This window comes from Cetorhinus maximus, chromosome 34 (assembly GCF_964194155.1).
Source record: "Cetorhinus maximus chromosome 34, sCetMax3.hap1.1, whole genome shotgun sequence".
Classification (NCBI taxonomy): domain Eukaryota; kingdom Metazoa; phylum Chordata; class Chondrichthyes; order Lamniformes; family Cetorhinidae; genus Cetorhinus; species Cetorhinus maximus.
The window spans coordinates 20941-35912 of NC_135912.1; positions in this window are offsets into that span (position 1 = coordinate 20941).

Genomic DNA, 14972 nt, shown 5'->3' on the forward strand with positions numbered 1-14972 from the left:
CGAGTGTGTGTGAGCGACTGTGTGAGAGCGAGGGTGTGTGAGCAAGTGTGAGTGAGCGAGTGTGTGTGAGCGAGTGTGTGTGAGCGAGTGTGTGTGAGCAAGTGTGTGTGAGCGAGTGTGTGTGAGCGAGTGTGTGTGAGCGAGGGTGTGTGAGCGAGTGTGTGTGAGCGACTTTGTGTGAGCAAGTGTGTGTGAGCAAGGGCGTGTGAGCAAGGGTCTGTGAACGAGTGTGTGTGAGCGAGTGTTTGTGAGCGAGTGTGTGTGAGCGAGGGTGTGTGAGCAAGGGTCTGTGAACGAGAGTGTGTGAGCGAGTGTGTGTGAGCAAGGGCGTGTGAGCAAGGGTCTGTGAACGAGCGTGTGTGAACGAGTGTGTGTGAGCGAGTGTTTGTGAGCGAGTGTGTGTGAGCGAGGGTGTGTGAGCAAGGGTCTGTGAACGAGAGTGTGTGAGCGAGTGTGTGTGAGCGAGTGTGTGTCAGCGAGTGTGTGTGAGCGAGGGTCTGTGAACGAGTGTGTGTGAGCGAGTGTGTGTGAACGATTGTGTGTGTGAACGAGTGTGTGAGAGCGAGGGCGTGTGAGCAAGTGTGTGTGAGCGAGTGTGTGTGAGCGAGTGTGTGTGAGCGAGGGTGTGTGAACGAGTGCGTGTGAGCGAGTGTGTGTGAGCAAGTGTTTGTGAGCGAGTGTGTGTGAGCGAGGGTCTGTGAACGAGTGTGTGTGAACGAGGGTGTGTGAACGAGTGTGTTTGAGCGATTGTGTGTGAGCGAGTGTGTGTGAGCGAGTGTGTGTGAGCGAGGGTCTGTGAACGAGTGTGCTTGAGTGATTGTGAGTGAGCGAGTGTGTTTGAGCGAGTGTGTGTGAGCGAGTGTGTGTGAACAAGTGCGTGACCGAGTGTGTGTGAGCGAGGGTCTGTGAACGACTGTGTGTGAGCGAGTGTGTGTGAGCGACTGTGTGAGAGCGAGGGTGTGTGAGCAAGTGTGAGTGAGCGAGTGTGTGTGAGCGAGTGTGTGTGAGCGAGTGTGTGTGAGCGAGTGTGTGTCAGTGAGTGTGTGTGAGCGAGGGTCTGCGAACGAGTGTGTGTGAGCGAGTGTGTGTGAGCGAGTGTGTGTGTGTGTGCGAGTGTGTGTGAGCGAGTGTGTGTGAGCGAGGGTGTGTGAGCGAGTGTGTGTGAGCGAGTGTGTGTGAGCGAGTTTGTGTGAGCGAGTGTGTGTGAGCGAGTGTGTGTGAGCGAGTGTGTGTGAGCGAGTGTGTGTGAGCGAGGGTCTGTGAACGAGTGTGTGTGAGCGAGTGTGTGTGAGCAAGTGTGTGTGAGCGAGTGTGTGTGAGCGAGTGTGTGTGAGCGAGGGTCTGTGAATGAGTGTGTGTGAACGAGGGTCTGTGAACGAGTGTGTTTGAGTGATTGGGTGTGAGCGAGTGTGTGTGAGCGAGTGTGTGTGAGCGAGTGTGTGTGAGCGAGGGTCTGTGAACGAGTGTGTGTGAGCGAGGGTGTGTGAGCGAGTGTGTGAGCGAGTGTGTGTGAGCGAGGGTCTTTTAACGAGGGTGTGTGAGCGAGTGTGTGTGAGCGAGGGTGTGTGAGCGAGTGTGTGTGAGCGAGTGTGTGAGCGAGTGTGTGTGAGCGAGGGTCTGTGAACGAGTGTGTGTGAGCGAGGGTGTGTGAGTGATTGTGTGTGAGCGATTGTGTGTGAGCGAGTGTGTGTGAGTGAGTGTGAGTTAGCGAGTGTGTGTGAGCGAGTGTGTGTGAGCGAGGGTCTGTGAACGACTGTGTGTGAGCGAGTGCGTGTGAGCGACTGTGTGTGAGCGAGTGTGTGTGAGCGAGTGTGTGTGAGCGAGGGTCTGTGAACGAGTGTGTGTGAGCGAGGGTCTGTGAACGAGTGTGTGTGAGCGAGTGTGTGTGAGCGAGTGTGTGTGAGCGAGTGTGTGTGAGCGAATGTGTGTGAGCGAGGATCTGTGAACGAGTGTGTGTGAGCGAGTGTGTGTGAGCGACTGTGTGTGAGCGAGGGTGTGTGAGCAAGTGTGTGTGAGCGAGTGTGTGTGAGCGAGTGTCTGTGAGCGAGTGTGTGTGAGCAAGTGTGTGTGAGCGAGTGTGTGTGAGCGAGTGTGTGTGAGCAAGTGTGTGTTAGCATGTGTGTGTGAGTGAGGGTCTGTGAACGAGTGTGTGTGAGCGAGTGTGTGTGAGCAAGGGTCTGTGAACGAGAGTGTGTGAGCGAGTGTGTGTGAGCAAGGGCGTGTGAGCAAGGGTCTGTGAACGAGTGTGTGTGAACGAGTGTGTGTGAGCGAGTGTATGTGAGCGAGGGTGTGTGAGCGAGTGTGTGTGAGCGAGTGTGTGTGAGCGAGGGTGTGTGAGCAAGGGTCTGTGAACGAGAGTGTGTGAGCGAGTGTGTGTGAGCGAGTGTGTGTCAGCGAGTGTGTGTGAGCGAGGGTCTGTGAACGAGTGTGTGTGAGCGAGTGTGTGTGAACGATTGTGTGTGTGAACGAGTGTGTGAGAGCGAGGGCGTGTGAGCAAGTGTGTGTGAGCGAGTGTGTGTGAGCGAGTGCGTGTGAGCGAGTGTGTGTGAGCGAGTGTGTGTGAGCGAGGGTCTGTGAACGAGTGCGTGTGAGCGAGTGTGTGTGAGCAAGTGTTTGTGAGCGAGTGTGTGTGAGCGAGGGTCTGTGAACGAGTGTGTGTGAACGAGGGTGTGTGAACGAGTGTGTTTGAGCGATTGTGTGTGAGCGAGTGTGTGTGAGCGAGTGTGTGTGAGCGAGGGTCTGTGAACGAGTGTGCTTGAGTGATTGTGTGTGAGCGAGTGTGCGTGAACGATTGTGTGTGAGCGAGGGTCTGTGAACGAGTGTGTGTGAACGAGTGTGTGTGAACGGGTGTGTGTGAGCGAGGGTTTTTGAGCGAGTGTGTGTGAGCGAGAGTGTGAGCGAGTGTGTGTGAGCAAGGATCTGTGAACGAGTGTGTGTGAACGAGTGTGTGTGAACGAGTGTGTGTGAGCGAGTGTGTGTGAGCGAGGGTGTGTGAGCGAGTGTGTGTGAGCGAATTTGTGTGAGCGAGGGTGTGTGAGCAAGGGTCTGAGAACGAGTGTGTGTGAGCGAGTGTGTGTGAGCGAGTGTGTGTGAGGGAGTGTGTGTGAGCGAGGGTCTGTGAACGAGTGTGTGTGAACGAGTGTGTGTGAACGATTGTATGTGTGAGCGAGTGTGTGCGAGCAAGTGTGTGTGAGCGAGGGTCTGTGAACGAGTGTGTGTGAGCGAGGGTCTGTGAACGAGTGTGTGTGAGCAAGGGTGTGTGAGCGAGTGTGTGTGAGCGAGGGTGTGTGAGGGAGTGTGTGAGCGAGTGTGTGTGAGTGAGTGTGTGTGAACGAGTGTGTGTGAGCGAGGGTCTGTGAGCGAGTGTGTGTGAGCGAGTGTGTGTGAGCGAGTGTGCGTGAGCAAGGGTGTGTGAGCGAGTGTGTGTGAGCGAGGGTGTGTGAGCGAGTGTGTGTGAGCGAGTGTGTGTGAACGAGTGTGTGTGAGCGTGGGTATGTGAGCGATTGTGTGCGAGCGATTGTGTGAGAGCGAGTGTGTGTGAGTGAGTGTGTGTGAGCGAGTGTGTGTGAGCAAGTGTGTGTGAGCGATTGTGTGTGAGCGAGTGTGTGTGAGCGAGTGTGTGTGAGCGAGTGTGTGAGCGAGTGTGTGTGTGCGAGGGTCTGTGAACGAGGGTGTGTGAGCGAGTGTGTGTGAGCAACGGTGTGTGAGCGAGTGTGTGTGAGCGACTTTGTGTGAGCGAGTGTGTGTGAGCAAGGGTGTGTGAGCATGGGTCTGTGAACGAGTGTGTGTGAGCGAGGGTGTGTGAGCAAGGGTCTGTGAACGAGAGTGTGTGAGCGAGTGTGTGTGAGCGAGTGTGTGTGAGCCAGGGTGTGTGAGCAAGGGTCTGTGAACGAGAGTGTGTGAGCGAGTGTGTGTGAGCGAGGGTCTGTGAACGAGTGTGTGTGAGCGAGTGTGTGTGAATGATTGTGGGTGTGAGCGAGTGTGTGCGAGCGAGTGTGTGTGAGCGAGGGTCTGTGAACGAGTGTGTGTGAACGAGGGTCTGTGAGTGAGTGTGTGTGAGCGAGTGTGTGTGAGCGAGTGTGTGTGAGCCAGGGTGTGTGAGCGAGTGTGTGTGAGCGAGTGTGTGTGAGCGAGTGTGTGTGAACGAGTGTGTGTGAGCGAGGGTGTGTGAGCGATTGTGTGTGAGCGATTGTGTGTGAGCGAGTGTGTGTGAGCGAGTGTGTGTGAGCGAGTGTGTGTGAGCGAGTGTGTGTGAGCGAGTAGTGTGAGCAAGGGTCTGTGAACGAGTGTGTGTGAGCGAGTGTGAGTGAGCGAGTGTGTTTGAGCGAGTGTGTGTGAGCGAGTGTGTGTGAACAAGTGCGTGACCGAGTGTGTGTGAGCGAGGGTCTGTGAACGACTGTGTGTGAGCGAGTGTGTGTGAGCGACTGTGTGAGAGCGAGGGTGTGTGAGCAAGTGTGAGTGAGCGAGTGTGTGTGAGCGAGTGTGTGTGAGCGAGTGTGTGTGAGCGAGTGTGTGTCAGTGAGTGTGTGTGAGCGAGGGTCTGTGAATGAGTGTGTGTGAGCGAGGGTGTGTGAGCGAGTGTGTGTGAGCGAGTGTGTGTGAGCGAGTGTGTGTGTGCGAGTGTGTGTGAGCGAGTGTGTGTGAGCGAGGGTGTGTGAGCGAGTGTGTGCGAGCGAGTGTGTGTGAGCGAGTTTGTGTGAGCGAGTGTGTGTGAGCGAGTGTGTGTGAGCGAGTGTGTGTGAGCGAGTGTGTGTGAGCGAGGGTCTGTGAACGAGTGTGTGTGAGCGAGTGTGTGTGAGCAAGTGTGTGTGAGCGAGTGTGTGTGAGCGAGTGTGTGTGAGCGAGGGTCTGTGAATGAGTGTGTGTGAACGAGTGTCTGTGAACGAGTGTGTTTGAGTGATTGGGTGTGAGCGAGTGTGTGTGAGCGAGTGTGTGTGAGCGAGTGTGTGTGAGCGAGGGTCTGTGAACGAGTGTGTGTGAGCGAGGGTGTGTGAGCAAGGGTCTGTGAACGAGAGTGTGTGAGCGAGTGTGTGTGAGCGAGTGTGTGTGAGCCAGGGTGTGTGAGCAAGGGTCTGTGAACGAGAGTGTGTGAGCGAGTGTGTGTGAGCGAGGGTCTGTGAACGAGTGTGTGTGAGCGAGTGTGTGTGAACGATTGTGGGTGTGAGCGAGTGTGTGCGAGCGAGTGTGTGTGAGCGAGGGTCTGTGAACGAGTGTGTGTGAACGAGGGTCTGTGAGTGAGTGTGTGTGAGCGAGTGTGTGTGAGCGAGTGTGTGTGAACGAGTGTGTGTGAGCGAGGGTGTGTGAGCGATTGTGTGTGAGCGATTGTGTGCGAGCGAGTGTGTGTGAGCGAGTGTGTGTGAGCGAGTGTGTGTGAGCGAGTGTGTGTGAGCGAGTAGTGTGAGCAAGGGTCTGTGAACGAGTGTGTGTGAGCGAGTGTGAGTGAGCGAGTGTGTTTGAGCGAGTGTGTGTGAGCGAGTGTGTGTGAACAAGTGCGTGACCGAGTGTGTGTGAGCGAGGGTCTGTGAACGACTGTGTGTGAGCGAGTCTGTGTGAGCGACTGTGTGAGAGCGAGGGTGTGTGAGCAAGTGTGAGTGAGCGAGTGTGTGAGAGCGAGTGTGTGTGAGCGAGTGTGTGTGAGCAAGTGTGTGTGAGCGAGTGTGTGTGAGCGAGTGTGTGTGAGCGAGGGTGTGTGAGCGAGTGTGTGTGAGCGACTTTGTGTGAGCAAGTGTGTGTGAGCAAGGGCGTGTGAGCAAGGGTCTGTGAACGAGTGTGTGTGAGCGAGTGTTTGTGAGCGAGTGTGTGTGAGCGAGGGTGTGTGAGCAAGGGTCTGTGAACGAGAGTGTGTGAGCGAGTGTGTGTGAGCAAGGGCGTGTGAGCAAGGGTCTGTGAACGAGTGTGTGTGAACGAGTGTGTGTGAGCGAGTGTTTGTGAGCGAGTGTGTGTGAGCGAGGGTGTGTGAGCAAGGGTCTGTGAACGAGAGTGTGTGAGCGAGTGTGTGTGAGCGAGTGTGTGTCAGCGAGTGTGTGTGAGCGAGGGTCTGTGAACGAGTGTGTGTGAGCGAGTGTGTGTGAACGATTGTGTGTGTGAACGAGTGTGTGAGAGCGAGGGCGTGTGAGCAAGTGTGTGTGAGCGAGTGTGTGTGAGCGAGTGTGTGTGAGCGAGGGTCTGTGAACGAGTACGTGTGAGCGAGTGTGTGTGAGCAAGTGTTTGTGAGCGAGTGTGTGTGAGCGAGGGTCTGTGAACGAGTGTGTGTGAACGAGGGTGTGTGAACGAGTGTGTTTGAGCGATTGTGTGTGAGCGAGTGTGTGTGAGCGAGTGTGTGTGAGCGAGGGTCTGTGAACGAGTGTGCTTGAGTGATTGTGTGTGAGCGAGTGTGCGTGAACGATTGTGTGTGAGCGAGGGTCTGTGAACGAGTGTGTGTGAACGAGTGTGTGTGAACGGGTGTGTGTGAGCGAGTGTGTGTGAGCGAGTGTGTGTGAGCGTGTGTGTGTGAGCGAGTGTGTGTGAGCGAGTAGTGTGAGCAAGGGTCTGTGAACGAGTGTGTGTGAGCGAGTGTGAGTGAGCGAGTGTGTTTGAGCGAGTGTGTGTGAGCGAGTGTGTGTGAACAAGTGCGTGACCGAGTGTGTGTGAGCGAGGGTCTGTGAACGACTGTGTGTGAGCGAGTGTGTGTGAGCGACTGTGTGAGAGCGAGGGTGTGTGAGCAAGTGTGAGTGAGCGAGTGTGTGTGAGCGAGTGTGTGTGAGCGAGTGTGTGTGAGCGAGTGTGTGTCAGTGAGTGTGTGTGAGCGAGGGTCTGTGAACGAGTGTGTGTGAGCGAGTGTGTGTGAGCGAGTGTGTGTGTGTGTGCGAGTGTGTGTGAGCGAGTGTGTGTGAGCGAGGGTGTGTGAGCGAGTGTGTGAGCGAGTGTGTGTGAGCGAGGGTCTTTTAACGAGGGTGTGTGAGCGAGTGTGTGTGAGCGAGGGTGTGTGAGCGAGTGTGTGAGCGAGTGTGTGTGAGCGAGTGTGTGTGAGCAAGTGTGTGTTAGCATGTGTGTGTGAGCGAGGGTCTGTGAACGAGTGTGTGTGAGCGTGTGTGTGTGAGCAAGGGTCTGTGAACGAGAGTGTGTGAGCGAGTGTGTGTGAGCGAGTGTGTGTCAGCGAGTGTGTGTGAGCGAGGGTCTGTGAACGAGTGTGTGTGAGCGAGTGTGTGTGAACGATTGTGTGTGTGAACGAGTGTGCGAGAGCGAGGGCGTGTGAGCAAGTGTGTGTGAGCGAGTGTGTGTGAGCGAGTGCGTGTGAGCGAGTGTGTGTGAGCGAGTGTGTGTGAGCGAGTGTGTGTGAGCGAGTGTGTGTGAGCGAGTGTGTGTGTGCAAGTGTTTGTGAGCGAGTGTGTGTGAGCGAGTGTGTGTGTGCAAGTGTGTGTGAGCGAGTGTGTGTGAGCGAGGGTCTGTGAACGAGTGCGTGTGAGCGAGTGTGTGTGAGCAAGTGTTTGTGAGCGAGTGTGTGTGAGCGAGGGTCTGTGAACGAGTGTGTGTGAACGAGGGTGTGTGAACGAGTGTGTTTGAGCGATTGTGTGTGAGCGAGTGTGTGTGAGCGAGTGTGTGTGAGCGAGGGTCTGTGAACGAGTGTGCTTGAGTGATTGTGTGTGAGCGAGTGTGTGTGAACGATTGTGTGTGAGCGAGGGTCTGTGAACGAGTGTGTGTGAACGAGTGTGTGTGAACGGGTGTGTGTGAGCGAGGGTTTTTGAGCGAGTGTGTGTGAGCGAGAGTGTGAGAGAGTGTGTGTGAGCGAGGATCTGTGAACGAGTGTGTGTGAACGAGTGTGTGTGAACGAGCGTGTGTGAGCGAGTGTGTGTGAGCGAGGGTGTGTGAGCGAGTGTGTGTGAGCGAATTTGTGTGAGCGAGGGTGTGTGAGCAAGGGTCTGAGAACAAGTGTGTGTGAGCGAGTGTGTGTGAGCGAGTGCGTGTGAGGGAGTGTGTGTGAGCGAGGGTCTGTGAACGAGTGTGTGTGAACGAGTGTGTGTGAACGATTGTATGTGTGAGCGAGTGTGTGCGAGCAAGTGTGTGTGAGCGAGGGTCTGTGAACGAGTGTGTGTGAGCGAGGGTCTGTGAACGAGTGTGTGTGAGCAAGGGTGTGTGAGCGAGTGTGTGTGAGCGAGGGTGTGTGAGGGAGTGTGTGTGAGCGAGTGTGTGTGAGTGAGTGTGTGTGAACGAGTGTGTGTGAGCGAGGGTCTGTGAGCGAGTGTGTGTGAGCGAGTGTGTGTGAGCGAGTGTGTGTGAGCAAGGGTGTGTGAGCGAGTGTGTGTGAGCGAGGGTGTGTGAGCGAGTGTGTGTGAGCGAGTGTGTGTGAACGAGTGTGTGTGAGCGTGGGTATGTGAGCGATTGTGTGCGAGCGATTGTGTGAGAGCGAGTGTGTGTGAGTGAGTGTGTGTGAGCGAGTGTGTGTGAGAAAGTGTGTGTGAGCGATTGTGTGTGAGCGAGTGTGTGTGAGCGAGTTTGTGTGAGCGAGTGTGTGAGCGAGTGTGTGTGTGCGAGGGTCTGTGAACGAGGGTGTGTGAGCGAGTGTGTGTGAGCAACGGTGTGTGAGCGAGTGTGTGTGAGCGACTTTGTGTGAGCGAGTGTGTGTGAGCAAGGGTGTGTGAGCATGGGTCTGTGAACGAGTGTGTGTGAGCGAGGGTGTGTGAGCAAGGGTCTGTGAACGAGAGTGTGTGAGCGAGTGTGTGTGAGCGAGTCTGTGTGAGCCAGGGTGTGTGAGCAAGGGTCTGTGAACGAGAGTGTGTGAGCGAGTGTGTGTGAGCGAGGGTCTGTGAACGAGTGTGTGTGAGCGAGTGTGTGTGAACGATTGTGGGTGTGAGCGAGTGTGTGCGAGCGAGTGTGTGTGAGCGAGGGTCTGTGAACGAGTGTGTGTGAACGAGGGTCTGTGAGTGAGTGTGTGTGAGCGAGTGTGTGTGAGCGAGTGTGTGTGAGCCAGGGTGTGTGAGCGAGTGTGTGTGAGCGAGTGTGTGTGAGCGAGTGTGTGTGAACGAGTGTGTGTGAGCGAGGGTGTGTGAGCGATTGTGTGTGAGCGATTGTGTGCGAGCGAGTGTGTGTGAGCGAGTGTGTGTGAGCGAGTGTGTGTGAGCGAGTGTGTGTGAGCGAGTAGTGTGAGCGAGGGTGCGTGAGCGAGTGTGTGTGAGCGAGTGTGTGTGAGCGAGTGTGTGTGTGCGAGTGTGTGTGAGCGAGTGTGTGTGAGCGAGGGTGTGTGAGCGAGTGTGTGTGAGCGAGTGTGTGTGAGCGAGTGTGTGTGAGCGAGTGTGTGTGAGCGAGGGTCTGTTAACGAGTGTGTGTGAGCGAGTCTGTGTGAGCAAGTGTGTGTGAGCGAGTGTGTGTGAGCGAGTGTGTGTGAGCGAGGGTCTGTGAATGAGTGTGTGTGAACGAGTGTCTGTGAACGAGTGTGTTTGAGTGATTGGGTGTGAGCGAGTGTGTGTGAGCGAGTGTGTGTGAGCGAGTGTGTGTGAGCGAGGGTCTGTGAACGAGTGTGTGTGAGCGAGGGTGTGTGAGCGAGTGTGTGAGCGAGTGTGTGTGAGCGAGGGTCTTTTAACGAGGGTGTGTGAGCGAGTGTGTGTGAGCGAGGGTCTGTGAACGAGTGTGTGTGAGCGAGGGTCTGTGAACGAGTGTGTGTGAGCGAGTGTGTGTGAGCGAGTGTGTGTGAGCGAGTGTGTGTGAGCGAGTGTGTGTGAGCGAGTGTGTGTGAGCGAATGTGTGTGAGCGAGGATCTGTCAACGAGTGTGTGTGAGCGAGTGTGTGTGAGCGACTGTGAGTGAGCGAGTGTGTGTGAGCAAGTGTGTGTGAGCGAGTGTGTGTGAGCGAGTGTCTGTGAGCGAGTGTGTGTGAGCAAGTGTGTGTGAGCGAGTGTGTGTGAGCGAGTGTGTGTGAGCAAGTGTGTGTTAGCATGTGTGTGTGAGCGAGGGTCTGTAAACGAGTGTGTGTGAGCGAGTGTGTGTGAGCAAGTGTTTGTGAGCGAGTGTGTGTGAGCGAGGGTCTGTGAACGAGTGTGTGTGAACGAGGGTCTGTGAACGAGTGTGTTTGAGTGATTGTTTGTGAGCGAGTGTGTGTGAGCGAGTGTGTGTGAGCGAGGGTCTGTGAACGAGTGTGTGTGAACGAGTGTGTGTGAGCGAGTGTGTGTGAGCGAGTGTGTGTGAGCGAGTGTGTGTGAGCGAGGGTCTGTGAACGAGGGTGTGTGAGCGAGGGTTTTTGAGCGAGAGTGTGTGAGCGAGTGTGTGAGTGAGTGTGTTTGAGCGAGGGTCTGTGAACGAGTGTGTGTGAGCGAGTGTGTGTGAGCGAGTGTGTGTGAGCGAGTGTGTGTGAGCGAGTGTGTGTGAGCGAGTGTGTGAGCGAGTGTGTTTGAGCGAGGGTCTGTGAACGAGTGTGTGTGAGCGAGGGTCTGTGAGCGAGTGTGCGTGAGCAAGTGTGTGTGAGCGAGTGTGTGTGAGCGAGTGTGTGTGAGCGAGGGTGTGTGAGCGAGTGTGTGTGAGCGACTTTGTGTGAGCAAGTGTGTGTGAGCAAGGGCGTGTGAGCAAGGGTCTGTGAACGAGTGTGTGTGAGCGAGTGTTTGTGAGCGAGTGTGTGTGAGCGAGGGTTTGTGAGCAAGGGTCTGTGAACGAGAGTGTGTGAGCGAGTGTGTGTGAGCAAGGGCGTGTGAGCAAGGGTCTGTGAACGAGTGTGTTTGAGCGATTGTGTGTGAGCGAGTGTGTGTGAGCGAGTGTGTGTGTGCAAGGGTCTGTGAACGAGTGTGCTTGAGTGATTGTGTGTGAGCGAGTGTGCGTGAACGATTGTGTGTGAGCGAGGGTCTGTGAACGAGTGTGTGTGAACGAGTGTGTGTGAACGGGTGTGTGTGAGCGAGGGTTTTTGAGCGAGTGTGTGTGAGCGAGAGTGTGAGCGAGTGTGTGTGAGCGAGGATCTGTGAACGAGTGTGTGTGAACGAGTGTGTGTGAACGAGTGTGTGTGAGCGAGTGTGTGTGAGCGAGGGTGTGTGAGCGAGTGTGTGTGAGCGAATTTGTGTGAGCGAGGGTGTGTGAGCAAGGGTCTGAGAACGAGTGTGTGTGAGCGAGTGTGTGTGAGCGAGTGTGTGTGAGGGAGTGTGTGTGAGCGAGGGTCTGTGAACGAGTGTGTGTGAACGATTGTATGTGTGAGCGAGTGTGTGCGAGCAAGTGTGTGTGAGCGAGGGTCTGTGAACGAGTGTGTGTGAGCGAGGGTCTGTGAACGAGTGTGTGTGAGCAAGGGTGTGTGAGCGAGTGTGTGTGAGCGAGGGTGTGTGAGGGAGTGTGTGTGAGCGAGTGTGTGTGAGTGAGTGTGTGTGAACGAGTGTGTGTGAGCGAGGGTCTGTGAGCGAGTGTGTGTGAGCGAGTGTGTGTGAGCGAGTGTGTGTGAGCGAGTGTGTGTGAGCGAGTGTGTGTGAGCGAGTGTGTGTGAGCGAGTGTGTGTGAGCGAGTGTGTGTGAGCGTGGGTATGTGAGCGATTGTGTGCGAGCGATTGTGTGAGAGCGAGTGTGTGTGAGTGAGTGTGTGTGAGCGAGTGTGTGTGAGCAAGTGTGTGTGAGCGATTGTGTGTGAGCGAGTGTGTGTGAGCGAGTTTGTGTGAGCGAGTGTGTGAGCGAGTGTGTGTGTGCGAGGGTCTGTGAACGAGGGTGTGTGAGCGAGTGTGTGTGAGCAACGGTGTGTGAGCGAGTGTGTGTGAGCGACTTTGTGTGAGCGAGTGCGTGTGAGCAAGCGTGTGTGAGCATGGGTCTGTGAACGAGTGTGTGTGAGCGAGGGTGTGTGAGCAAGGGTCTGTGAACGAGAGTGTGTGAGCGAGTGTGTGTGAGCGAGTGTGTGTCAGCGAGTGTGTGTGAACGATTGTGGGTGTGAGCGAGTGTGTGCGAGCGAGTGTGTGTGAGCGAGGGTCTGTGAACGAGTGTGTGTGAACGAGGGTCTGTGAGTGAGTGTGTGTGAGCGAGTGTGTGTGAGCGAGTGTGTGTGAGCCAGGGTGTGTGAGCGAGTGTGTGTGAGCGAGTGTGTGTGAGCGAGTGTGTGTGAACGAGTGTGTGTGAGCGAGGGTGTGTGAGCGATTGTGTGTGAGCGATTGTGTGTGAGCGAGTGTGTGTGAGCGAGTGTGTGTGAGCGAGTGTGTGTGAGCGAGTGTGTGTGAGCGAGTAGTGTGAGCAAGGGTCTGTGAACGAGTGTGTGTGAGCGAGTGTGAGTGAGCGAGTGTGTTTGAGCGAGTGTGTGTGAGCGAGTGTGTGTGAACAAGTGCGTGACCGAGTGTGTGTGAGCGAGGGTCTGTGAACGTCTGTGTGTGAGCGAGTGTGTGTGAGCGACTGTGTGAGAGCGAGGGTGTGTGAGCAAGTGTGTGTGAGCGAGTGTGTGTGAGCGAGTGTGTGTGAGCGAGTGTGTGTGAGCGAGTGTGTGTGAGCGAGGTTCTGTGAACGAGTGTGTGTGAACGAGGGTGTGTGAGCGAGTGTGTGTGAGCGAGTGTGTGTGAGCGAGTGTGTGTGAGCGACTGTGATTGAGCGAGGGTGTGTGAGCAAGTGTGTGTGAGCGAGTGTGTGTGAGCGAGTGTCTGTGAGCGAGTGTGTGTGAGCAAGTGTGTGAGAGCGAGTGTGTGTGAGCGAGTGTGTGTGAGCAAGTGTGTGTTAGCATGTGTGTGTGAGCGAGGGTCTGTGAACGAGTGTGTGTGAGCGAGTGTGTGTGAGCAAGTGTTTGTGAGCGAGTGTGTGTGAGCGAGGGTCTGTGAACGAGTGTGTGTGAACGAGGGTCTGTGAACGAGTGTGTTTGAGTGATTGTTTGTGAGCGAGTGTGTGTGAGCGAGTGTGTGTGAGCGAGGGTCTGTGAACGAGTGTGTGTGAACGAGTGTGTGTGAGCGAGTGTGTGTGAGCGAGTGTGTGTGAGCGAGTGTGTGTGAGCGAGGGTCTGTGAACGAGGGTGTGTGAGCGAGGGTTTTTGAGCGAGAGTGTGTGAGCGAGTGTGTGAGTGAGTGTGTTTGAGCGAGGGTCTGTGAACGAGTGTGTGTGAGCGAGTGTGTGTGAGCGAGTGTGTGTGAGCGAGTGTGTGTGAGCGAGTGTGTGTGAGCGAGTGTGTGAGCGAGTGTGTTTGAGCGAGGGTCTGTGAACGAGTGTGTGTGAGCGAGGGTCTGTGAGCGAGTGTGCGTGAGCAAGTGTGTGTGAGCGAGTGTGTGTGAGCGAGTGTGTGTGAGCGAGGGTGTGTGAGCGAGTGTGTGTGAGCGACTTTGTGTGAGCAAGTGTGTGTGAGCAAGGGCGTGTGAGCAAGGGTCTGTGAACGAGTGTGTGTGAGCGAGTGTTTGTGAGCGAGTGTGTGTGAGCGAGGGTTTGTGAGCAAGGGTCTGTGAACGAGAGTGTGTGAGCGAGTGTGTGTGAGCAAGGGCGTGTGAGCAAGGGTCTGTGAACGAGGGTCTGTGAACGAGAGTGTGTGAGCGAGTGTGTGTGAGTGAGTGTGTGTCAGCGAGTGTGTGTGAGCGAGGGTCTGTGAACGAGTGTGTGTGAGCGAGTGTGTGTGAACGATTGTGTGTGTGAACGAGTGTGTGAGAGCGAGGGCGTGTGAGCGAGTGTGTGTGAGCGAGTGTGTGTGAGCGAGTGTGTGTGAGCGAGGGTCTGTGAACGAGTGCGTGTGAGCGAGTGTGTGTGAGCGAGTGTGTGTGAGCGAGGGTCTGTGAGCGAGGGTCTGTGAACGAGTGTGTGTGAACGAGGGTGTGTGAACGAGTGTGTTTGAGCGATTGTGTGTGAGCGAGTGTGTGTGAGCGAGTGTGTGTGAGCGAGGGTCTGTGAACGAGTGTGCTTGAATGATTGTGTGTGAGCGAGTGTGCGTGAACGATTGTGTGTGAGCGAGGGTCTGTGAACGAGTGTGTGTGAACGAGTGTGTGTGAACGGGTGTGTGTGAGCGAGGGTTTTTGAGCGAGTGTGTGTGAGCGAGAGTGTGAGCGAGTGTGTGTGAGCGAGGATCTGTGAACGAGTGTGTGTGAACGAGTGTGTGTGAACGAGTGTGTGTGAGCGAGTGTGTGTGAGCGAGGGTGTGTGAGCGAGTGTGTGTGAGCGAATTTGTGTGAGCGAGGGTGTGTGAGCAAGGGTCTGAGAACGAGTGTGTATGAGCGAGTGTGTGTGAGCGAGTGTGTGTGAGGGAGTGTGTGTGAGCGAGGGTCTGTGAACGAGTGTGTGTGAACGATTGTATGTGTGAGCGAGTGTGTGCGAGCAAGTGTGTGTGAGCGAGGGTCTGTGAACGAGTGTGTGTGAGCGAGGGTCTGTGAACGAGTGTGTGTGAGCAAGGGTGTGTGAGCGAGTGTGTGTGAGCGAGGGTGTGTGAGGGAGTGTGTGTGAGCGAGTGTGTGTGAGTGAGTGTGTGTGAACGAGTGTGTGTGAGCGAGGGTCTGTGAGCGAGTGTGTGTGAGCGAGTGTGTGTGAGCGAGTGTGTGTGAGCGAGTGTGTGTGAGCGAGTGTGTGTGAGCGAGTGTGTGTGAGCGAGTGTGTGTGAACGAGTGTGTGTGAGCGTGGGTATGTGAGCGATTGTGTGCGAGCGATTGTGTGAGAGCGAGTGTGTGTGAGTGAGTGTGCGTGAGCGAGTGTGTGTGAGAAAGTGTGTGTGAGCGATTGTGTGTGAGCGAGTGTGTGTGAGCGAGTTTGTGTGAGCGAGTGTGTGAGCGAGTGTGTGTGTGCGAGGGTCTGTGAACGAGGGTGTGTGAGCGAGTGTGTGTGAGCAACGGTGTGTGAGCGAGTGTGTGTGAGCGACTTTGTGTGAGCGAGTGCGTGTGAGCAAGGGTGTGTGAGCATGGGTCTGTGAACGAGTGTGTGTGAGCGAGGGTGTGTGAGCAAGGGTCTGTGAACTAGAGTGTGTGAGCGAGTGTGTGTGAGCGAGTGTGTGTCAGCGAGTGTGTGTGAACGATTGTGGGTGTGAGCGAGTGTGTGCGAGCGAGTGTGTGTGAGCGAGGGTCTGTGAACGAGTGTGTGTGAACGAGGGTCTGTGAGTGAGTGT